This window comes from Lasioglossum baleicum, unplaced genomic scaffold (assembly GCF_051020765.1).
Source record: "Lasioglossum baleicum unplaced genomic scaffold, iyLasBale1 scaffold0021, whole genome shotgun sequence".
Classification (NCBI taxonomy): Eukaryota; Metazoa; Arthropoda; class Insecta; order Hymenoptera; family Halictidae; genus Lasioglossum; species Lasioglossum baleicum.
The window spans coordinates 3,997,181-4,021,180 of NW_027469081.1; the positions used below are offsets into that span (position 1 = coordinate 3,997,181).

A 24,000-nucleotide genomic window follows, 5' to 3' on the forward strand; every position below is an offset into this window, starting at 1 on the left:
CTTCGTCTGGATTAATTCATCGGCGATTAGGGTGCGGGGGTGGAACAGACAGCTATCTCGCGAGGGTTGCCGGGACCGGGGACTTCGACTGCATTAAAATCCTGGAACCGAGAGAGGAGCCAGCACTCGGCATGTAATTAAAAAAGCGACGGCCGGGTATTTCGAATCTCCATTAAAGCGGATTAATTAAATTATCCCCCGGCGATCCTTGAAAATTATGACATATTATTCCCGGACAGATGACGCTTCCGAGTGTAACCGATTTTTCCTTGCGCGTCCCGGGAAACTTGAAAGATTCTTCTCCAAGAGTCTTAAAGCTTGCAAGCCGAGAGGGCGAACGAGAAAGGGGGTGGTGAAAGAAGGTGAGGAGGGCAGGGGAGGGGGTGTGGGCAGGTAACTTTATGTACGCGCGCGAAGTAAAACTGGCAGACAGAGACATGGCCCAGTTCGGACTTGGCCCGTCCAAGGTCGTGCCTCGCGAAAAGATAATTACGTATTTAGGTCAGACAGACGGATATCTGCACGGTTCGGCCATGATACAGATAGTAGGCAGAGGCGGCTACGTGCATGTACCATTCGCCTATTAATTCTGATACTGAATATTTTCCGCCGCTTTCCTTCCAGGTCGTGCACTTCGGCCGCGATTGAAGCCGCGATTTATTAGCGAAATCACGCTAGTCGTTAGGTCGATGGAACGCCACGCCGCGCCGCGCCGCGGAAAGGCGCCCCCGCATGAGTTATGAGACCTGCGGAATCAGCTGGGAGTGATATCGCTAGTTACCGAGTCCTATTATAATTTCAACTGCGTTATTAATTCGTGCACGCCCTTAAAAAATTAGTGCACGATAGATCACTTCGTGCTTCCCATCCAGTTCTCTTTCGTACCCTGACCAATTATGGCTTATTCGTACATTATTTTAATCCTTGGCAATGTACATTATTAAATATATCGGTATCTAATCAATTACTAAACATTTAAGTATTGTAAGAGGTATTACAGCAATTTCATATCCGTAAAATTGACAAAAGCACAGGGAATAAAAATTCTAGCGAGGTAGAAATGTTGAATTTTCGAGTGAAAATAGCTCCGCGAGTGCAAAAGGTTAACGAAATAGAGTCTATAAACGGCGTGAACTTATAAATGTTCGAATGATTCGCCTTGAAGAGGCAAGAAAGCGATTCAACCGCGTTTCTGATGACCTTTATTTGAAAAATTATGTGGCCCGCTCTTTGCAATTCGTCCGCGATAAGGAAAGTTGATAATCAGCTACCGAATTGTCTGGAAAATGTCAAGGATAATGTTACTTCGACGCGAAACTAACGACATGCAAATTAGCTTTCCATATGCCATCGGCCATACGAAACGCATTTGTTTGGTTCGTGTGTGCTCCGTTGGAAATTACAAGCTCGAAACCTGTTAGTTTTCTATGCGACTCGATGATTTCCAGTAGGTTGTTATCACTGAAGGGATGCTGGAACAATTTCTATACTCTTGAAAATCGCGCACTAGTCTGTAGAAACGTCTGTAGAAACGTCGAAAAATTTTGTTCGCGACAGAATTGACCTAGATTCGAAGATTGAAGCTTGAACCCTTTAAAATGACACTTCCAAAATTCATACAGGATTTTTTTACCATTTTATTCAGCTTTGAATGAAAGGTGTACCGTCAACCCTGTACACAATTTCTGTTTTATGAAACAGCACAAAACATTTCATCGTGTGATGCAAGATTTTTTTATGTTTCCACAGACGATCCACATTCGCATCATTGTCGAGAAAAACAATTTTTCAAACCACTAAAGAATCTTGAAAAGAAATAAACAAGGGATTATGACAGTAGTTAAACAATTGAAAAATCGCGAATTTTTCGGAAATACAGTGTTCCAATTGTTTCCGAGAGTCACGGCAAGCTGTCGAACAGTGTCTCACCAGTCCGCTTAATTATCCCCGAATCTTCTTCAAAGAATAATGATATTAATTAACCCGGGTGCGCTGCCGCGCGGTTAATCTCCCATTAGAGAGCTCGCGGGGCAAATTGAGACGCAGATTAACGACCCTAATTTTCGCCAGGAAAACGACAGCAGGGGCGGGGAGGAGGGGGTGAGAAAAGTATCATTGGTGGCGGCAGTTGCGACAGTTCCGCCTTCGGAGTCGAGCTGGGCTCGAAACCGCAATGTAATTTCCCGTCGAAGCCTGCCGTTCGTCTTCGTGGTTGCGTTCAAGGTCGCCGGGTGTTGTTGTAGTTTGGTTGCTCGGCTGGAGCTGGAGGTCGCTGGGCTTTCCCCGGGAAAATCTACGGAAACCGTGTCGCTCGCTTTCCCTCGTTCGTTCCCATCGGCGATTTAAGTGGACAAACTATCTGCGATTTAAGTGGACAAACCATCGGCGATTTTCGCAGCGGGTCAAGTGTTCGATTGGTCTACGGATCCACATTGCACCCCCGAACATCGGGGGCGACTCCATTGTTCCGGAATTCAACCCGATGCTCGCGCGCCGGCCTGTGTTGGTCAAGGACGTGTATAAATCCGTTCAGGCTGGCACACCGGACTGTGCCAATAAACTAAATTTTCGGACTCATTGAAGACAGATGTATCAGTTCCGCGTTTCTCCCTTCCGGCCAAACGGCTGCGAATCTCGATTTACCACGGATCTTCATTCTGACGTCTATTAAGCGGATAGACTGCGGAGGTTAAACAATTTATTCGCAGACTAAAATTGATTATCAAATTTATAGATGCTTTCGGCGCTACTAAAATTGATGTGCCTTTAAAGATTGAAGCTTTCCCTTCGCAACAAGCCCTTAAAATTTGCTCTACGATTTTTCCTCCTCATTTAATTGCTGTATTAATGAAAACATCCAGTGTGCCATTTGATTACCACTTCCTCCAAAAATAGTACAAATTCAAACGCCTCTGCGGAGATTAAAAATTTTTTTCGGTGATTAAAGTTTACGTGCGTTTAAAGAATGAAGCTTTCTCTTCGTAACAAGCCCTTAAAATTTGCTCTACGATTTTTCCTCCTCATTTAATTGCTGTATTAATGAAAACATCCAGTGTGCCATTTGATTACCACTTCCTCCAAAAATAGTACAAATTCAAACGCCTCTGCGGAGATTAAAAATTTTTTTCGGTGATTAAAGTTTACGCGCGTTTAAAGAATGAAGCTTTCTCTTCGTAACAAGCCCTTAAAATTTGCTCTACGATTTTTTCTCCTCATTTTATTGCTGTATTAATGAAAACATCCAGTGTGCCATTTGATTACCACTTCATCCAAAAATAGTACAAATTCAAACGCCTCTGCGGAGATTAAAACATTTTTTTGTTGATTAAAAGTTACGTGCGTTTAAACATTGGAGCTTTCCCTTCGCAACAAGCCCTTAAAATTTGCTCTACGATTTTTTCTACTCATTTAATTGCTGTATTAATGAAAACATCCAGTGTGCCATTTGATTACCACTTCCTACAAAAATAGTACAAATTCAAACACCTCTGCGGAGATTAAAAAATGTTTTCGGAGACTAAAATTGATGTGCCTTAAAAGATTGAACCTCTCCCTTCGTATCAAGACCTCAAAATTTGCTCCATGATTTTTTTCTCCTCATATTATTAATATATGAATGATAACATGCGGTGTGCCATTTGATTACCACTTCCTTCAAAAATAGTACAAATTCAAACGCCTCTGCCGAGTTTAAAAAATGTTTTCGATTATTAAAATGTATGTGCGTTTAAAGATTGAATCAGCATTCGTATCATGGAATGCGGCAGAGCTACGCGAGCGTTGAAATGTATTTCTGCGAGAAATAATTGTGACCACCGGTAAACTTGCGATTACTCCCTAGGTCAAGGATAGCTGGTGTTCTCGGAGAGAAGTAGTTTCGAGTGTATCGTTAACTCCGGCATTGTTCAACTTTGTATTTCTATCTGTAAATGATAAACGCGATGAATATCAATCTGTTCGTGTGGAGAGAAGTGAATTTCAAGTTTCGCTAAATGATGAATTGAAAAATATTCTTTTCCGCGATGAACACAGCTAGCAGGTTGAAGCTTTGGGGATTACAGTTTGCGGGGCGTTGACAACTGCGATATCGAAAAAGGATAAAATCCTCGATAGTCGATATAAATCCTTAATACCGCCAGGACCATGAACCTGGATAATTAAGTATTGTCCGGAACAAGATTTGCACGCGCAAGACGATTAAAATGTATTGAACTTTTTAAGCAGAACGCATTATATAATCTTGTGAGAAAGCTGACTGAATGTCAGAACTAAATATTACCTCTTCAAGATCAATGAAATGAAGATAAAACGCTGCTAGAAATTGAAAGCTCGATGTTACAAGACTTCCACCATTTATGTAGATTCTCTTGACTTTGATATACTACACAGAAACATCTAACAATAAATTTTATAAAGGATCGCTGGCAACAAAGAAGTTGACAAAGTGGCTAGAGTATATCACCGGTCCCTTCGAGTTCTTAGACTGGACTTCAACTATAAACAGACATTGTGGCTCTACGTAGCTGCTAAGCAAAGACCGTCTACAACATAGTTCACCACAGGGTATACACTGGGTGGGCCATGTAATCTCTTAGTAGTTATTTTTACGATGTCCGGTGGGACTCAACATTGTTGGTATTTGCAGACGTTGCGGAATTCACTTCCGACATGGTTTACCCGAGTTCTAACTTGATCCTTTTAGGAAACACTATTTTTATCCTGCAATGGATGCATCAAAATGCAATATTCAATCGACGTGATACATAATAAGGGAGAAAAGTATTTGTTTGCAATTATGTCTTACACCACTTTCATAATTACCGGCACAAACGTTCCATCGATAAGAACGATTGTTTGGATCTCGAGTAGAAAACAAGCGAGATACGCCGCATAAAAAAAGTCCCTACGGGTTCGAGGGAACGCGTGCGCAATGGATGGCAGCCCTTTGTGCTCAGATAGCGGGGGTGGATTAACAAACGTGCTCGTTTCCCGACAATTACTCGGATCAAAGCCTCGGCCCAAGCATTCAGGGATCAAGCAACAGGCGGCGGCAGATTTTCTGATCTTCATCTGGATGCACGGAAGAAATCCCGGTTGCACCGGGGCTAAGAGAGAGGATCAGGAGAGGAGTGGAGAGGATCAGAGGCTCGCTAAAGAGTGCAGGTGGGAAGCCGGGTCGCAAACGGGGTCGCAGCCTGGGGGCAGGAGTGTGATCGGCCGATGTAGGTCAGTCGAGAGTGTTGGCCCCTTTCGCCTTGACACAAACACAGGTTATATGGATCTCGGGTTTGGGTCAGGTTACCGATGCGCGCGGAACTCTTGAAATTCTACGAGGCGGTCATCCATACGTGCAGCCGCACCTAACCCAGACCTCGGCGATTTTCTATCGCCGAGCCGACAACCGATTAACACTAAATCCACCGGACACCGAAACTTTCAATCAAACGGACGTCGGAGGTTGCACAGCTAATTTTAAGGGCTTCTTACGAAGGGAAGGCTTCAATCTTTAAGTACAGAGTACCTGTAGTTGCGGAAAAAAATTTTCAGCCCCCGCACGTTCGAATTCGTACCGAATTTTTGGATGAAGTGGTAATTAAATGGCACACTGGATGTTTTCATTGATACAGCAATGAAATGAGGAGAAGAAATCGTAGAGCAAACTTTAAGGGCTTGTTGCGAAGGGAAAGCTTCAATCTTTAAAAGCACGTAAATTTTAATCACCGAAAAATTTTTTTAACCTCCGCAGAGGCGTTTGAATTTGCAAAAATTTGTATTTTTGTTAAATTTTCCTAAAATTCACTCGTATCGATTCCGTTCAATTCTGATTTGGAACCACAGTGCACCGGTCCGCGCCAGACAACACGTATCCGCCGCGCACCAGCTCGGGCGGAATTAAATAAAGCCGATTAATTAATTGACGAGCCGGCCTATCGATTGCACACCACGGCGCGCACCTGCCTGCCTGTCTGCCTGCCCGAGAAAAAAAACTTTGATCGCGCCGCTGAATTTCATTTCGAGTCCCTCTCGCATCCCCCGAGCTCCGCTTTTAACGATCCGCGGCGTGCTTGATTTTTGGCGCGACTCGTGTCAAGGTTATATCAACTCTTCCAGTTTTTACCGGCGAGCTGCTCTGCTGAAGATATTGCGCCGGCGTTTCACCGGGAGTCCAATAGTGCATCGATAGTGATCGAGTGGTTTGCACACGATAATCAATTTACTCCGAAACGTGGACGGAAAATTGACGGATCAAAAACACACATTATTAATTCATCTCATCAAATTCACCCCCCTTGCGATTCATTTTAGAACAAACGCTTCCGCTCAGAGAACATTTTTATGATCTTTTAGTCAGAATATTAGGTGTACAAATTAGTAGTTGACGATTTTATAAGTAGTAAAATGTTTGAATGTGAAATAAATTCATTCTGAGCCACACGCATTAATTTGTACAGCTGGTATGTGCACGCAGCTGTTCGAAAAAAGAGACTTAAATATTTTTGTACGATTACTGTGACTGTTATAGCAGGTACCGATACAATTCGTGATATGTAGTCCTCTTCAATGAACAGTAGTACCAAAATGTGAAAGAATTAACACAGTTGAATGGACATACAGAATGTTGTTTACCTGGCTTTTGTAATTTTCAACGAACAAGTTCTCTGTACCGGTCGTGTCCAATTGCCTCGAGAGAATGAGACGCGACAGATAGGAGAATATAACAGCAACTTAGAGCCGCTTAGAGAATAATGGAAGTTATTACGGTGGAAGTAAGTTCATCGTTGTCATCATTCCCGAATTAATCGAGCAGCAAGTTTTCTCGTTTACCGGCCCCCGGGTAAGAGAACGCGGAAACTTCGCGGCAGAGAGTGTATGGTCAAGAACGACATCATTACGCTCGCTTCCCGGTGAATATGCCCCCCGAAAACTTCGGGGTGTACTTTCGATTCGAATCGGTTTAAATACGTTTTCTAGCGACGAAGTTTTCTCATTAGACGACGACAGACGGCCGCGCGAGACTCCTTTTCCTTTTTCTTTTCGTTTCGCTGTCGTCGTCGGCCGGTTTTCTATCGCGGTGAAACGAGCTGAACGAATTCGTAATGTTTGCGCGGGACGCTGACGCGACGTGTTTCTTCAGGTGGGACATTGTCAGAGTTTGTATACACAATTGTACACGCGGACTCGCGTCACCAAATAATTGAGAACGCGTTATTAAACTAAAATCGGTTGAAGCAAGACGAAACGACACGCATCGAAAGATGTACGATTCTGTGGATTTTAAGCAGAAACTGAATAAAAGTGAGAAACTACGATTTTTTCACAATTTTGTAACCGCTTGTAGCTCGTGTGTACAATGAACCACGAAAGTGTATTCGAACGCACTTTAAAACAGTAGAACTTTTTTACAATTGTACTAGACGACCTGATGTTTTGCAAACAATTAGAAGTTTACTAAATGATCTGCAAAGAAGATTTTCCAAAAATTACAATTTACAAGGTTGCATGCAAAAAAAAACATTATTTGGCCCTTAATGAAAATTTAAAATGTATGTTTTGTAGGTCTATGTTAGCTGTACACATGCTGAAAATTTCATCAAAATCGATTAACATACCCAAGAGCTGCAAGTGGTTAAATGTGGTGAAAATCATAATTATAATTTTTCAAATTCATAATTATGTAAAATTCAAATTCATAATCATAAATATAATTTTTCAAATTCATAATCATAAATATAATTTTTCAAATTCATAATCATAAATATAATTTTTCAAATTCATAATCAGAAATATAATTTTTCGCGACAACCGATTTTTTTCTGTTTTCCGACGTTTCCGTAACTAACATACATCTGCAAAACGCACATTGTAAATTTTCATTACGGGCTCTAACAAAAGAGTTGTAAATGGCGCCTCTTTTAATTTCTCATGTAATTCTTAGCAATTGCAATTTTTCCAAAGTCTTGCATGTCATTTGGTAAATCAATTCTTCTAAATGCTCGAAAAAAGGTCAAGTCGTTTGGTCGAAACACATTCGTTGTTCACTGTACCTGCGACAGGATCAGGGAATTCAGGCGCGCGTGTCACGGCGCGAACGTGGCGTGCGAAAATGGACGAATGCGGTGGCATCTATCGGTCCTGGCCCGGCCCGGCAGACGCAAGAGGGAAAACTTAGAGGCGGCGTCATCCTCCGGAGCGCAATAACGTGTAATTAAGTGTGCACAAAGCATGTGACGGTTAGCGATGCCGTGACAAAGGCAGACTGAATAGACATATTCAACCGGTACAGGCGATCGGCTTGGCGGTGTGCGTGCGCCTGTATTGCGAACCTATTCGAATGCATCCATGACCGTGCCCGTTCATGTGCGCTGACACATATTCCCGTATGTCGCCGCGATATGTGTCAGGGTCGATGATTTATCACGGGATTCTAGCTGGCGAACCCGGCCTCCGCGCGCGAAAACCTTTTCCTTTAATTGCGGGGATGATTGAAAAATAATGTCCCGGTCCGGATTCCATCCGATGCGCTTCTTCGCGAGCGCATCCTGCACATCGCCAATATCTCGAGGCGTTCGCGGAGTCTGCATCCCGGAAATATTCGAACGCTTACGCTCGCAAGATTTAACAAGTGAAATATCTGTGTCGAACCGCGGCGTACGCGAATTGATGTACCCTGCCGTCCATAAGTATTTGACCACCTCCAGTTTGTCGGAAATGTACAAAATATATTTTAAATACGGCTGATAGGAAGCTGATAGGCAAGATAACAATCCTAAACATAATGCAAAATTAAAGGAGGTATTTTCGCGATCGCACTATTTGAAAGAATGGTAATTATTTTTCTCGGCGCTCAGGTTCGATCAATTTCTACACTAAATGAATATAGCTTGAGGGGCATGAAACGTTATAGTCCGAGTTCGAACCAAATAACGCTTCCGATTCGGGTTTGAATCTGCAAAGATGCCAAATGCTATTTTATTGGAGGAAAACAAAGGTGGAGTGTTTCGTCCCAGGCCCGCTAGAGGACTCATCGGAAGCGTTATTTGGTTCGAACCCGGACTATAACGTTTCATGCCCCTCAAGCTATATTCATTTAGTGTAGAAATTGATCGAACCTGAGCGCCGAGAAAAATAATTACCATTCTTTCATAATGCAAAATTGTGTGAAAATTATTTAAAGCAATTAGAGGACATTGATAAACTTAAAGTTATGCAGTGGCCGCCGCAATGGCCGGATTTCAATCCGATTGAGAAACTGTAGGATGAAATGCATCGAAAGGTGAAAACGAAGTGTCCAAAATCAGAGAAACAATTGTGGACTTATTTTCAGAAAGTGCTTGGAACGAAGTCCAGGAAGAAACATTAAAAAAATATTGATGAACGAAGTATTTAATGACTTTCATCTATTTCCTGGTAAAATCCTTAACGTGTAATGCATTATAAAGCTTCCATGTAAATCATATACATATAACCATATTTTTAGGTTCGATTCCGCCAAGTGGTGAAATACTTATGAACGATAGTGTACTATCAAGGCTTCGAGATGGTATCAGTGGAATTGGAAAATTGCTGAACGACCTACGCGATACTTATTACTAGTTTTGTTGGAGCATCGTCGATCAGTCGCTACTTCAACACAGATATTATTGTTTTTTCATTCCCTAAATCCGATAGGAAATAATATTTCAATATTTTCTCCCGAATTTATTTCTAATCAGAGAACAGACATCCGCCATCTAGTAATTACAATTGACTTTTTATTACAGGAAAGCTGAATTCACGCCGACAATGCAGACTTCGTAATAAATGATCGGCTGCAGCGGGTGTTTTGAAAGAAAACTCATCGCGAGAAGAGTATTGCGGTAAATAAGATTGAAGAATAACAGCGGGGTGCTTACTGTTCATCATCGAACGTTTTCAAATGAAATTACGTACTTTAACGAACGTCTTGATGTTACGGAGACTAAAATACCTGCAGGCTGTACATGTATATTTGACAATATTCTACATTTCCATTTTTCGTTCGAGCACTGCAGAGATTTCCCATACACCCATTAAATTTGTTAATTAACATTCAGTACTTCGTTAAGAAAAACATTATTTTATTGAAACGAAAATGTGTATGCAACCGAGAGTATTTTAGGCCTGTGTTGGCAGCGCTACATATCGATCCTGTTATTCGAGTACATCCACTTTCGTCTGCCGCTTATACTGCAACAGAGTTTCGGCTGCTCCGAAAAATTACAAAACGCAAATACTGAATTGGAAAATCTGGCGACCGTACCAATACATAACATATTACATATACTTGTGCTATCACTTCATAAAATTGTGCGTGTGTCTCATTAATTGCAAGAAATTAAGAAACAGCACACGATTTTTAGTGGAACGATGAAAATTTTATAAGAAAAAATTAAACCGACTTCGAAAAACGCACTAAAAAAATGCACTAAGAAGTATGAAACAATTTCCATTTAATTGATGTGAATACACACGAACGTAAATACAATACAATTTTTTCGGAGGTGGTGCAAAAACTAAAAATTTTCCAAATGACAGATGTTGCTGATTATGATTTCATTGGAATATGATGTACTTGGAAATCAGTAGGTGGGAAGAGAAGATACATTAATATGTGCAAGCATGTAGAAGAACTTAAGGATTTTCGTAATTTCCAGTGTCGAAAATTTTCAATTTTGCACCCCCTGCGAAAAGACTGTATTGTATTTAAGTTCGTGTGTATTCACATAAATTAAATGGAAATTATTTCATACTTTTTAGTGCATTTTGTTAGATCGTTTTTCGAAGTCGGCTTAATTTTTTTTAGAAAATTTTTTTATTTCACACTTTTTAGTGGAACGAGCAAAATTTGTAGAATACCATAGGATGGTTTTTCGGTGTTATTGGTTATTTGCAATAAAAACCGCAAAATTTGTTTTCAAGGAACCAATCGGGAGACACCCTACAAAATGCAGAAGGTTTCGTCCTGATTGATCCGTCCATCTCGGAGTAATCGGTGAAATAATTCATTTTTCGCAAATAAAATCGTAAGGAATAATCCGAGGGCATACTCTACAAGATGCAAAAGATTTCGTTCCGATTGGCCCATCCATCTCGGCGTAATCGGTGAACATACATAGAAAAAAGGCACATACAGATCGAATTAGTAACCTCTTCTTTTTTCGAAGTCGGTTAAAAATCGAGGAAAATTCTTTCCGATTAAAATTGCCACACTAAACCTACCACGAGGGGTCAAATGACCCATTTTAGATTTATATTTGACAATTATTGAGATCGTAAAGGTGTTTTCATATGGGGAATTGATTGAATACATTTTTTGATCAATTTAGTCTTGTTATTTTTATAATACAGTACACATTAGTCACTTTAGATGGTCGTTAGGTTTAGTGTTAATGGGTCTGGAGAGCATTGTTGATAAACAGTGGCCGTTAACAGTCCGGTGGTGGGTGTCAGGGACCGTCTAGGTGAGGTCATCCCGGCGGTGGAGGGAAGGATCGAAGTGCGGCTGCCTGGCATAGTGGAACCGAGCCCCAGTTTCCGAAGGAGACTCTCAGAAGCGATGCAGGTTGGAGGGTGCGGGATGCGGTCACCTCCGGCCGTTCACCCTGTGCAGCCGGAGCGCACTTGATACACTCACCCTCTGTTGCGTGTGCGGGGGCGTACGTATACGTTGAACTCGAACGGCGTCCCGCTGCCTGCTACCGACGACCCACAGTCTGCCGTGCGCGGCCGCACCTATAGAGGCTGCTGACCGGAGGGGTTGGTTTTTTACTCGAACCACAGTTCCGTTTAACCAATCCACCCTTTGGTTAACAACAATTTTACAACCTTCTTATTCCATCATCCATTCAGATTTAAAGGGATGGACTCTCGTTTTCAGGATTGCAGGGGTGCGGGATTAACTCAACACAGTACATATCTTAGAGAATAAAGGGTGTGCTAACACATTACCGACCGGCAACAGCAATTTTCATTGTGAACTAACAAGTCACCCTCAATAACGTCATCTAATAGTTTCAGATTGCGGGGTTAACTCAACATAGTACATATCTTAGAGAATAAAGGGTGTGCCAACACATTACCGACCGGCAACAGCAATTTTCATTGTGAACTAACAAGTCACCCTCAATAACGTCATCTAATAGTTTCATTTAAGATCGTAATGTAAAAGAAAATTTCTTTGCTTCCTTTTGGTACAGCACAATTATTGATAATTCTGTTAACAGGCCTCCGGTAGGTAAAGTGTTAACAGAAATTTTCGCCTTCAAACAGTGCGCCTATGAATTCTCTTGCTCGTATCGTTTTGGAACAATTGCAGTCACGTGACAAAGACACATTGTTCTCCACCATTTAGGACCATTCGAACACGAATTCTAAGAAGGTATCAGACACTTTCGCACAGTGTTTCACGTAATTATTCTGTTCTATACGTCGTTAATTGTCCCTTCAACAGGCAAAAAAAAAAAGGACTGTAGATGCAAATGTGTCGCGGCGTTAATTACTAGACTGCGGAGAACTTCATACGTTCGTAGCGTGAAAAAACCTTCAGAAAATAGTAAAACACGGGATTTAATCAAATTTTACACTGCTTTGCTAAAGCAAACCAGATTTGTTCGAAGTCGTTAATAAAAAACCGTCAACTCCTATAAACTTCCACTATCGATTTAACAACTCGGAAACGACTTGATGAAAATTTATTTACTGTCATTAATAACTATCCTGTGAGTAAAAGAATTCTGTATTAGTATGTTCGAAATTGTTAATATCTTTTTTACGCTTTTCTTGCAACCACAAAATAATCCCGCGTGTCATCCCGCATCGGCGGCTGCCTTTTTCGCATAATCGCCGTAGTTCCGGTCCACTTCTCGCGTTCCGTTCGCAGCGACAGTTCATCGCCGATCCCACGACCTAATTATCGGCACATCGATCGCAACAATTAGTCCGGCGCGGTCTTCTACTACCTCTCGTTCCTTTCCCGGCGTTCTTTTCCCATCTCCGCCCCTATTTTCGTGATTTCTTTCTTTTTTTTTTTTTTTGCGGCCCGTCGCTCCCGGAAATAAAAGGGGCGAGCTTAAAAAGAAATCCGTTCTAGATAGAAAATGTCGTACGAAAAACAGTTCCAAGAAGTTCCACGAAGCTCTAGGTCCCTCTCGAAACACCGAGCCGCTTCTGCAAGTGACTGGCAGGAATTAATGAAATATTCACCGTTTAATCCTCGAACGGCGAACGCTTTTGGGTCGACTTGGACTTTCAAAACTTCCTTCCTAAATATATTCAATGTGTCCGTAATTTTACGGGCCGCGGATTAATTTATGCGGCGATTGGGTGGGGCTTGACTCCTCTTTGTAAAACTCGCATGAAAATGTAAGTGAGATTTTTCTCGAAAGTGAATTTTATCCATTTAGGAATTTGTTAATTTGTAAATTAAGTCTTTTGAAATGATTCTTTTCAATGACCCGAATTAATTGTGTCATAGCGGAGATACGGGATTACACGTTTTGAGCGACAGCGCTGTAAATTTGCCGCTCCAGTAGACGGCGTGTAATTTACATGGAGCGTGTTTCCGGTTGCCATGATTCACCAGCAGCCCTTAAATCCGACCGAAATGCCGAGCAAGCCGAGGACTATTTGTTGGTCAGCAAAGAAGCTGTAAAAACAGTCTTGATTAATGAAAGCAAAGTTCCGAGGGATCTGTTTGCTGCACTTTATTCGAACGATTTGTAATCCGGAAGTGGTTGCGGCTGGGAAACGTCCCGAGGATGGTCCGCAAATTCCAGCGATACTTTAACGCTTTAAGAAACGCGAGTCCGTTCATATTTCCAATGAGAAATTGTTGCCGAAAATGATATTGGAAAATCAATTCGGATCGTCAAGAATTTTAAACTCGATCACTAGAAATATTTCCTTGATGTTCAATTAAATGGACTTGCAGTGATGCAACTTACAAATATAGTAAATTGCTATTTTTTATATTTTATATTTATTTAACTGGATTAGAAAATGTTCAAAGTCTGTTTATCAATATTTATCTATTGGTATCCGAACAATTTGATCAACCTGTTCAGTTTGCCAGTATTTCGTTATTTATTCAATTAAGCGGGATTCAGTAAAATCCTGTTGTGTACTTATTTAGGTTATTTAGTCTCCGCAATCGGGGCTACGATCTTATTTAAATGCAATTCGGGATTTTCAAATAATCTTCCAGATCTCCGGCATTGCTGTTTGAACAAGGTTCCCAGAAAATCCGGAAGATAAGCGACAACCGACCGTGGAGGTGACTTTGATTAATAAGGCTGGTCTCCTCTTCTTCTTCCTGAACAATTACTGAAACGTGCTTCCCGAATAAGCTGCGACAAATTGCACCGTGTTCTGCTGAAAAAGCGACTCTATCGCAATACCTTCCCGTTACATTGACACAATTAAGGACTTGATCAACCCCGCGGCGATAAAAACTTACCGGCGCGAAAATGTGCTTCAACGTGCACGATTTTAATTACATGTACTTCCCGCGTGCTAACAGCTGATTTTTATTCAACAAAAAAATAGTCTGCCAATCGTTTAATTTCACCTTTGAATGCCCAGCCACGTGCACTGACATTTCACTAATAGTGGAGGACATTTATGGTGAACCTGAATGTTATGTAAACAGTCGTAGATGTGCAGAATAAAGACAGCAGTGTAAAGTGAAACTCACGTGGATAGCGTCTATTGAAATCGATCCTGACGATACTTACTGCATTAAAAGCAGGACTCATTATGTATTATTTCATCGCGCTACACAAAACAATCTCCAAACAAACTTCACGCTGAACATCTTTATGCGAAATAATAATTCTTCTACTCGAATTGCAACAAACTGGGGTGAACTAGAAATTGATTTTTAACCGACTTCGAAAAAGGAGGAGTACTCAATTCGATCTGTATGTACCTCTTTTCGCTTTTTTCGATTACTCCGAGATGGATGGACCAATCAGGACGAAACCTTCTACATTTTGTAGAGTATGTCTCCCGATTGGTCCCTTGAAAACAAATTTTGCACTTTTTCATTCTTTGCGGTTTTTATTGCAAATAACCAATAACACCGAAAAACTATCCTACAGTGTTCTACAAATTCTGCTCGTTCCACTAAAAAGTGTGAAATAAAAAAATTGTATGAAAAAAATTAAACCGACTTCGAAAAAACGCACTAGAAAAATGCACTAAACAGTATGAAATAATTTCCATTTAATTTATGTGAATACACACGAACTTAAACACAATACAATCCTTTCGGAGCGGCGCAAAATTGAAAATTTTCGACACTGGAAATTACGAAAATCCTTCAATTCTTCTACATGCTTGCACATATTAATGTATCCTCTCTTCCCACCTACTGATTTCCAAGTTCACCAAATTCCAATGAAATCATAATCAGCAACATCTGTCATTTGGAAAATGTTCAATCTTGCGCCGCCTCCGAAAAGATTGTATTGTATTTAAGTTCGTGTGTATTCACATCAATTAAATGGAAAATATTTCATACTTTCTAGTGCATTTTTTTAGTGCGTTTTCCGAAGTCGGTTTAATTTTTTCTTTCCTAATGTGTTCTCAATTCCTCTAATGATTTTACTGTTGTAAATGACATCTACTAATTTTACTCAGAAATGCATAAAAAATCCGCTGTCTATATACGACTGAAACCACTTTGATAATTATGTGCACATTTATCAAAAGCCCCTGCGAGCACGAGAGAATAGCATCATTCACACAATCCGTCCAGGTTATCCAACATCTTGTTGGCCAGGATTTGCGCGTAAATATCGGAACAATGGCGAAGATTATCACCGTAAGGACTCCGGCAAGGTCTGAACTAGTTCGTGGAGGACACAAATACATCTCGCTTGAAGGAAGCGAGGAGAACGTTTTCGAGGAAAACAGCGATAAAATCGAAGCCGAGGTGTAGACAGGCGAGAAACAATTTTTCGAAAAATCACGTTTCCAAAGTCTGTTGGTGTAGGCACCTTGCAGGCACCTTGCAGGCTGGCCCGTGGCAGCTGTTCGTGCGGGTAAATAATTGAAAAGCACCTCGCGTGGCTATTAACGCGCCGCTGAAAATGGTTGCGCACGGCTAAACGGACGCGAACGATGAAAATCAGCCTCGTTGCGCGGCGCCGCGGTCCAATGATCGACTTTGAGCGCGAGTAATTCGATTTGCCGTGTCGTTAGTCTAGAATCCCGAGATCGCTGCCAATTTCCATTTCAAAGCAAACGAGGGACGAGCCGCACGGCACGGCGCGGTCATGGGGCGGCCGCCGCGCCGCGCCGCATGCACCGAACCACCCTCCCCCAAGTGAACCCTGGGAAACGCGGACCCCCGGGTCGCAGCGTTCAAGGATGAATAGTCCGTCCATCGGGACCGTTCTCGCCCTATTGGGAAAGTCGGTCTGCTGTTCCTACGCTGCAGCCTATTTTTCTTCCTCTTTTTTCCGTCCGCGCGACGCGACGCGACGCGACACGGCGAAACGTCTCTGCGGCTATCGCTCTGTCGATCGCTGATCGCACGGGGACACTTGCCAAACGCGTGCTGCTCGCCTAAATCGCACGATTTCACTCCTTCCTTCCTTCTCCTGTCAACCCTCCTCCATCCCTAATTCTCGTAGCTTACACTCGCGTGTAAAACAACGGATAATTAATTTCTCAATTTATTGAGAATTAAGTAGTACACGTTTACAAATTCCAGCAATTCTCGATCCAGGTGCACGGTAGTGCAACAGCCAAGTTCTCGCACTACCTCCTTTTACACGAAACAACTTAGCCGTTTTTTAGAGGCTTATAACTCGTCACTGGAGGCAGATGGAGAGATGGTAATTTCGTACACTTGTTCAATGCTATCATGTCTCAATATTGACAAAACATTTATCTTCCAACATTAGTAGGCTCCGAGATATAGGACCTCAGAAATCGCTTTTGTCACAGATCGTCAAAACCTTTTGGGTACTTTTGTAACTCTTTAAAAATTAAATAGCGTTCTTTTAAACTAATTTTTACAAACGCTTTTTTCAGTATTGCAAGAGGTATTTATAAGCTAACGAACGTGGCCGTATTTCGTTTGATCTCACAACTTTTTACGGCCATAGGAACTTGGCTCCTGTTTACAGGATGATTTTGTTGGGATTACATTCCTACGTGTTCGACTTCGAACCAGAAGAAAAACGAAGAAAACACGTGGCGCCTCCTCCATTCTTCTTCAAGTTCACACGACAACTATTGATATTCAAAGCTGTACATTCTCGTTTCAAAGCGGTGCGTGTATTGAAAGAATTTTTTCCATGCAACTAGGCACCAGTGTACTCATTGTCAGTTGCGGCGCTGGCTTCGAGCCCGATCTATCAACCAGTGTGCTTGCATCGTTTCAAAGTCACGCTACGTATAACAGAGTGAATCGATGCCTTAGAATTTCATGTATTTAACAGTTTTCTTGTTACTTACGTTATGTAACTTACTGTAATTTTTTAATTCATTGTTCTATTGAAATTGTAATAAGCCGTAGAAGATTTTCTCGAAGAGTAAAAATTTGATCGAATAGCGAAAGGAGATTGGCAACTACGGCATACTTCCTACGGATGTTGCACGCAGCGAGAATTTTGTTTGCTCGACGTCGAACGCACTGTCGCTGATCGAAAATCGCTGTCAAAGAGGTATCGGGAGAACCGGAGAATTTCCGTTACGATGGTTTCCATCGCTCGGAAAGGTCTGGTTAACATCTGCCGTTTCTTGGGTACGGAGACGCGATGAGTTGATAGAGAGAGCGATCACTTTAATAAGGAAGAAGCGTAATGCGGACGTAAACAAGCCCGTCTAGACGTTTAATGTCGTCTTACCGCGTAAACGCAAGGAACCGTGTATTCTGTGTTCGGTGCTCGAAAACACGTTTCTAATTCAATATTTGTTCCTACTCCGACTGTTCCACGTTGCTTCGGGCAACTTCCAAGCCATAAATGTTGCGTAGCAAATTTAATGCGCTTATCACGAAAATTCACTGAAAATCAAAACGTCACGAGGAAGTTCTATTCGAAGTGGAAACATTTCAAGGAATTTCATTCAGTTCTTCTTCCAACAGAATTTTTGAAGAACATTTTCACGAACGTCCTATTATTTCAGAAACATTTGCATTTCTTTCATCCATCTAAGAATTGTCAGAGCGAAGTCTTTGTTAGGCAACGCAGGCGCTACAGACAGTTTCTTCTTAACTGGAATAAAACAGAAACTTTTTTACTTCGCCAACGATCCAGTTAAGTTCCAAATTAAATATAAACTTCTTGAAACTTCATTAAACTTTTTATCTTGAGTTTCAGATTAAATATGAAATGAGAAGAATCTATAGCCCCTTCTTTCTCTAACTACCTTCTACAGAGTGTATTACATAAAATCGAGCCAAAAGAAAAACTAAATTCACAAGAAAAAATAACTTATAGGAAATCATTATTTTCGAACGCGAGTTTCGCCGGAAATTCCGTTTGAACAAAACAAGAGGAATCGGAGACAGTCGTCAGACTAGCTTCGCACTCGACTCTCCGGGAAAGCTTTCGGGGCCGCTTCATAAAAGCTTTCCCCGTCCGTGCACTGTGATTTTCAGAGAGGCGAACGCTTTCCAAAACATTTCCTGAACGTTCCCGAACAAAGTGTTAGGACTTGCAGCAACTGCTCTTGAAACCGGTGAGTGACCGGTCACCGGGACCGTAGCTCAAGAGCAATTTTAAAGCTCGACGGCTACCAGCCGATTTCAGAAAATCATGCAAACTCCCCGAAACTCGCGTAATTACGTTAGCACCGCGTTCCCAAGCTCAGCGCACACGATGTTATGGGCGAACAGCGAAATGAGAGTAACCGCGCGCGATTACGTTGCAGACACGCCGACCATCTTCTCCCTTTGACTAGTGATCGGTGCATAATTACACGATGAAATGTATTTGGTAGAACGGATCGAGGAAAATACCTGGCGTTCTCTCCGCGCGCGATCAAATTTCGCGGTTTCATCTTTGCGCGTCCCTTCCGGCAATTTCGCTCGATTTTGCAAAAATTTTCATGCAAAAACTCCTCCCATATCCCACTTTTACATTAACAATTTTATCGTTGGATGTGGAAAATGTTATTTCTTTTATAGCGCATAATATCTGCAAATTTTTAGATCGTTTTTACATTTTCGTTATTGTGTCCATTATCATGTCAGACAATAATTTATTTTGAAGAGTGTTATCCTTTTTCTCTTTCTGTATCATTTACAGAATTAATAATTTCGCTCTTTTCAACATTTCTCATGCGGCGCAAATTTCATTCCAAATAAATTCGTGGAAAGTATTATGACCGAATTTTTCAGGATCAGTTCCCTGAAAAATCGCGAAAGATCATAGAACAAACTGTCATAAAATACGAGTGTATTCTAAACGGTTAAAAAATTGATTTTCATATTTCCTTGAGAGTATTAGTAGTACAAGTGTGATATTTTTACACAAAGGTTTGTCCACCTCGCAGCATTTTTAATTCGTTCCCGTATTGACCGGGATTGAGCACATTTCGGGCTGTTTTAATTAAAAAAAAAGAGTGCAATGACAGCTAAGAAGAATTAATTAAACATCGCTCGGGGTTCCCTCGGGAGAAGTCAATCTAGGAGAGGGAGGAACCTCTTTCCGCCTCCTAGTAATCACTCAGCGCCCAGGACGATTTCTTCTCTGCTTTACAAGGTAGCAGAAACACGATGGCACCTAAAGACCACTTCAATTTCGTTGGGAACTTTGAGATTTGTCTTCGCGAAACGTACACACGAAGAAAAGAACACGCTACGTCGTCGACCGATGGCGACGATAATCCATCGTTCGGCGAAACGATGGTGTAATGTTGTGGTATAGTGTTCGACAATGAGGCAGCGATGTAGAATCCTGTCTCGGTAATTAGGTGAACAAAGACCAGGGTAGATTGGAGGGCGTAAAACCTAGTGGGCCCTGTCGCTTGCAACCAGCTTCAAAGCAATTAATCGACGTGCTTCTTCGGGGTTTAATTATGCTTGGATTAGCTTCTCAAGGAAACTAACGCTACACCCCTATCTGCAGAGAAATATACGTGACAGTTTTCAACTATGCTTAACCCTCTTACCCTCGACAGGAATAGTTGCGAGGATCCTAGCACAACCAAGTGCCCCAACCATTTTTGTCTTAAACCTTTTCAATTGACAAATAATGTCGCATTTTACAGACAAATAAATTTTAAATTAATTTCTTGAAATATCATTTTGAATGTACTCGGGAATAGAGTTTAAATGTAATAAATAGACTGCGGATTTTATGCATTTGTGATAAAAATGGCTACGCACAATTTAAAGCAGTGGCCATATTAAAAAGATTTAAGGACATCAGTGTATTAGTTTCAGCTGAATTGTTTATTTGGCACCTGTATCTTGCAAACAAGGCAAACATTTTTTATTTTGCATAAAGATCCGTAGTCCAATAATAAACATTTAAATGTAACTTTTAATTATCCCGATTTTTTCGTCACTTCTTCATAATTGATATACTCGAACTGTCGGAAAATTAATGTTCACTCTTGAATTCGAAATTTTAATTCACATCTTTCACCTATTTAATAAGGTAGTTTTCATATAATCTCGAATGTACGCGGGAATAGAGTTTAAATGTAATAAATAGACTGCGGATTTTATGCGTTTATGATAAAAATGGCTACGCACGATTTGAAGCAGTGGCCATATTAAAAAGGTTTAAGAACATCAGTGTATTAGTTTCAGTTGAATAAGATACTTGAAAGATGAAAAAATTGTTTATTTGGCACCTGTATCTTGGAAAGAACGCAAACATTTTTTATTTTGCATAAAGATCCGTAGTCCAATAATAAACATTTAAATGTAACTTTTAATTATCCTGATTTCTTCGTCACTTCTTCATAATTGATATACTCGAACTGTCGGAAAATTGATGTTCACTCTTGAATTCGAAATTTTAATTCACATCTTTCACCTATTTAATAAGGTAGTTTTCATATAATCTCGAATGTACTCGGGAATAGAGTTTAAATGTAATAAATAGACTGCGGATTTTATGCGTTTATGATAAAAATGGCTACGCACGATTTGAAGCAGTGGCCATATTAAAAAGGTTTAAGAACATCAGTGTATTAGTTTCAGTTGAATAAGATACTTGAAAGATGAAAAAATTGTTTATTTGGCACCTGTATCTTGGAAAGAACGCAAACATTTTTTATTTTGCATAAAGATCCGTAGTCCAATAATAAACATTTAAATGTAACTTTTAATTATCCTGATTTTTTCGTTACTTCTGCATAATTGATATACTCGAACTGTCGGAAAATTGATGTTCACTCTTGAATTCGAAATTTTAATTCACATCTTTCACCTATTTAATGTAATCCCGAATGTCGCGGGGATCAATTAAATGGAAGTTTTTAATAATCCAGATTTAGTAATGAATGTATCGTGGAATCAGCTAAGGCCCAAAGAAATTCCAACGTGTTTCCAAGATGGAAATGCAGCAGAGTCGGCGGCGCGGCGCCGACGATATTTTGCATGCGGAATGAGCTCGTGGGCTCTAGACGGGTCTGGGCCACTTGAGTTCTTTACGAAAAACATAAACGAGTGCGAGTGCGTGTTAATGACGTCGTTAGTCATGCGACTCCGTTGACAATTGGCAGCTCGAAGGAGTCTGGAGTCTCACGGTCGAATTTCCGTGTGTTTTTTTTTGCTACGCAGCCGTCGCAGCAACCTTTTTGTTTTCCATTCCCAGCAAGTTGAATAAATCGTTTATTAAACGGCTGATCGATCGAATGATCGTTCATTAGACAGAACGATATTCCTGGAGCGCGAATCTCATGCATATAGAGCGACATTCATGGCCACCTAGGCAGAATATGAAAATGACCCAGATGTCAATCTGACCCAAAAGTGAAATCTCTTTTTTAATTGTATTTCTTCCTTTAATTGAACGTCGACTTTGACCCGATTTCCGAAACATTAATATTTCATTTCTGTAATATAATGTTAAAGAGTAGGTCACGATTAAAAATATTTCCAGCGTGTTAGAAACAAAAGTTTTTTCATTTTAATTAACCTCGAACAATTGTTAACTGCATAACGCACGGGCACTCCGCGGTTTAATCATCGCGATCGATGAGAGAACAAACATTTTCTATTCGTGCATGTTATCGTAATTAAAGTATAAATTGAAAAAGTTTATTTAATCAAGAACAGTGTTGGTCGGCATTTGAAATATTGTAGTAACGCTTGTAAAATTACTGTCTCTCTGGTATATGTAGCATAATGTTTTTTCTTCTTCAAAGTTAATTTATATTTAATTTCGGGATGCGGCTTTGCGTGCGTTGTAATATGTGATGGCGAAGATAGAGAAGTATTTAGAAATATACCGGTGACCTTGACATCTCCGAAGACATGACCTTGGGATGAGAGATATCTGTTCAACACCATTGTCCTTGACCTACACATTTTCCGATGATTTCGAATTCAAGAGAGATATTTCACTCTACATAAATAATGACATTCGGAGCCTGTAAAATTTCAGCTCGTGAGCTTCACCTGAAGAGGAAACATTAATTTCCCGACAGTTCGAGAGTATTAATTACAAAGAAGTAACGTTTTTTTACTCCCACATTTGGTCAGAAAAAAATCGGAAAAAAATTCCTGCTTTTTCTCCCTGCAATTTATGCGGAACATTTCACTAGTTTGACACAAATTTCACTTGAAAATTGTCACTTTAAATTTGTGGAAGTATACATAGACACTTGAGAAATGGGGACTGTTGCGAAGGTAATGGCTCCCCTTCGATCATTCCTACGAACGTCTAGCGTTTCACATTCGTCGAAACAACTGAAACAAATGGGAGCAGTCGTCTGGAAGAGGAGAAACACGAAGTATGCGATCCGTATCAGAGTTTTATTTAGGTTCCACTGACCCGCAATTTTCACCGTTCGCTCCACGGGAAAAATGGAAATCAGTATCGATACGATCCCATAAAACGGTTCCGAGGTGCCCTTCGCTCGTTTGCTTCCGTTTCAATATCGGAAAGAGATAGTTCCCAATTTTTTCGATCAAGTGCGAAGAATGCATTGATTGAAAACGCAGTTTTATTAAACTCCGATAGCTATGAAGTAGCCTATCGGAAATTAGTTTGAGAAATAAACGAAGTATCATAGCGGAACATGTTTCCGGGAGATTTCAATAGCGTACAACAAGAAGACGCGAAAAATTCGTGTGGAAATCTAAAGTAGAGATATAAAGTTGAATTTTATGATACCAATAGCTATATATACAAACAATTTTCAAGCGTTAATACTAATTCTTGCAATGATATCGTTCAATCTTAGTTGTTTTTTATATATACAGTACACATCTTCGATTAAAACGTTCCTGGAGAACTAAATTACTGGTTGTACTCCATGGCTCTATGTCTCTGATCGTAATTAGATGGATGTTACATCGAATACACGCTGCACACGTAACGATCTCTGCTTAATTGCACATCGTCCCGCCGACGAATTCATATTTGTGCACCATACACCTCGTTATCCTTTGGTATTATCGGAATTAGCTGACCCATTTAATTAATCGTCATTGAATTGGTCATTTACATCTCCGGACTTATTATAGTCTCTTTCCTGCTATTGATTGACTCATATTGGCAGCTCGGACGGTGTCGAAGCCTTCGCAGACCTCGATCAATTTATTTCCATCTGCTCCCGACCAACTATAATCAAAACTCCCTCTAAAGTGGATGGCATTAACCCCTTGCTGTACCGTTTTCTTTACAGTTACAGTGATTAAAACGTCCTTATCCCCAAAAATGTCGTAGAAGAGAAACGAAAATTTATATATTCTTTGTATGGCTACGTTTATTTTAATGCTTGAATGATTATAAACTATTCAAATTTTATTTCATTTCATTCGTTTAAATGTGGCTCGTTAAAATA

General features: G+C 40.7%; 1 protein-coding gene across 1 annotated transcript in view; it reads right to left on the reverse strand.

The window, feature by feature from the left end:
• Positions 1-24,000, reverse strand: part of Sifr (SIFamide receptor) — a 75,963-nt gene that overhangs the window by 49,592 nt on the left and 2,371 nt on the right. The gene's annotated exons all lie outside the window — the stretch shown is intronic.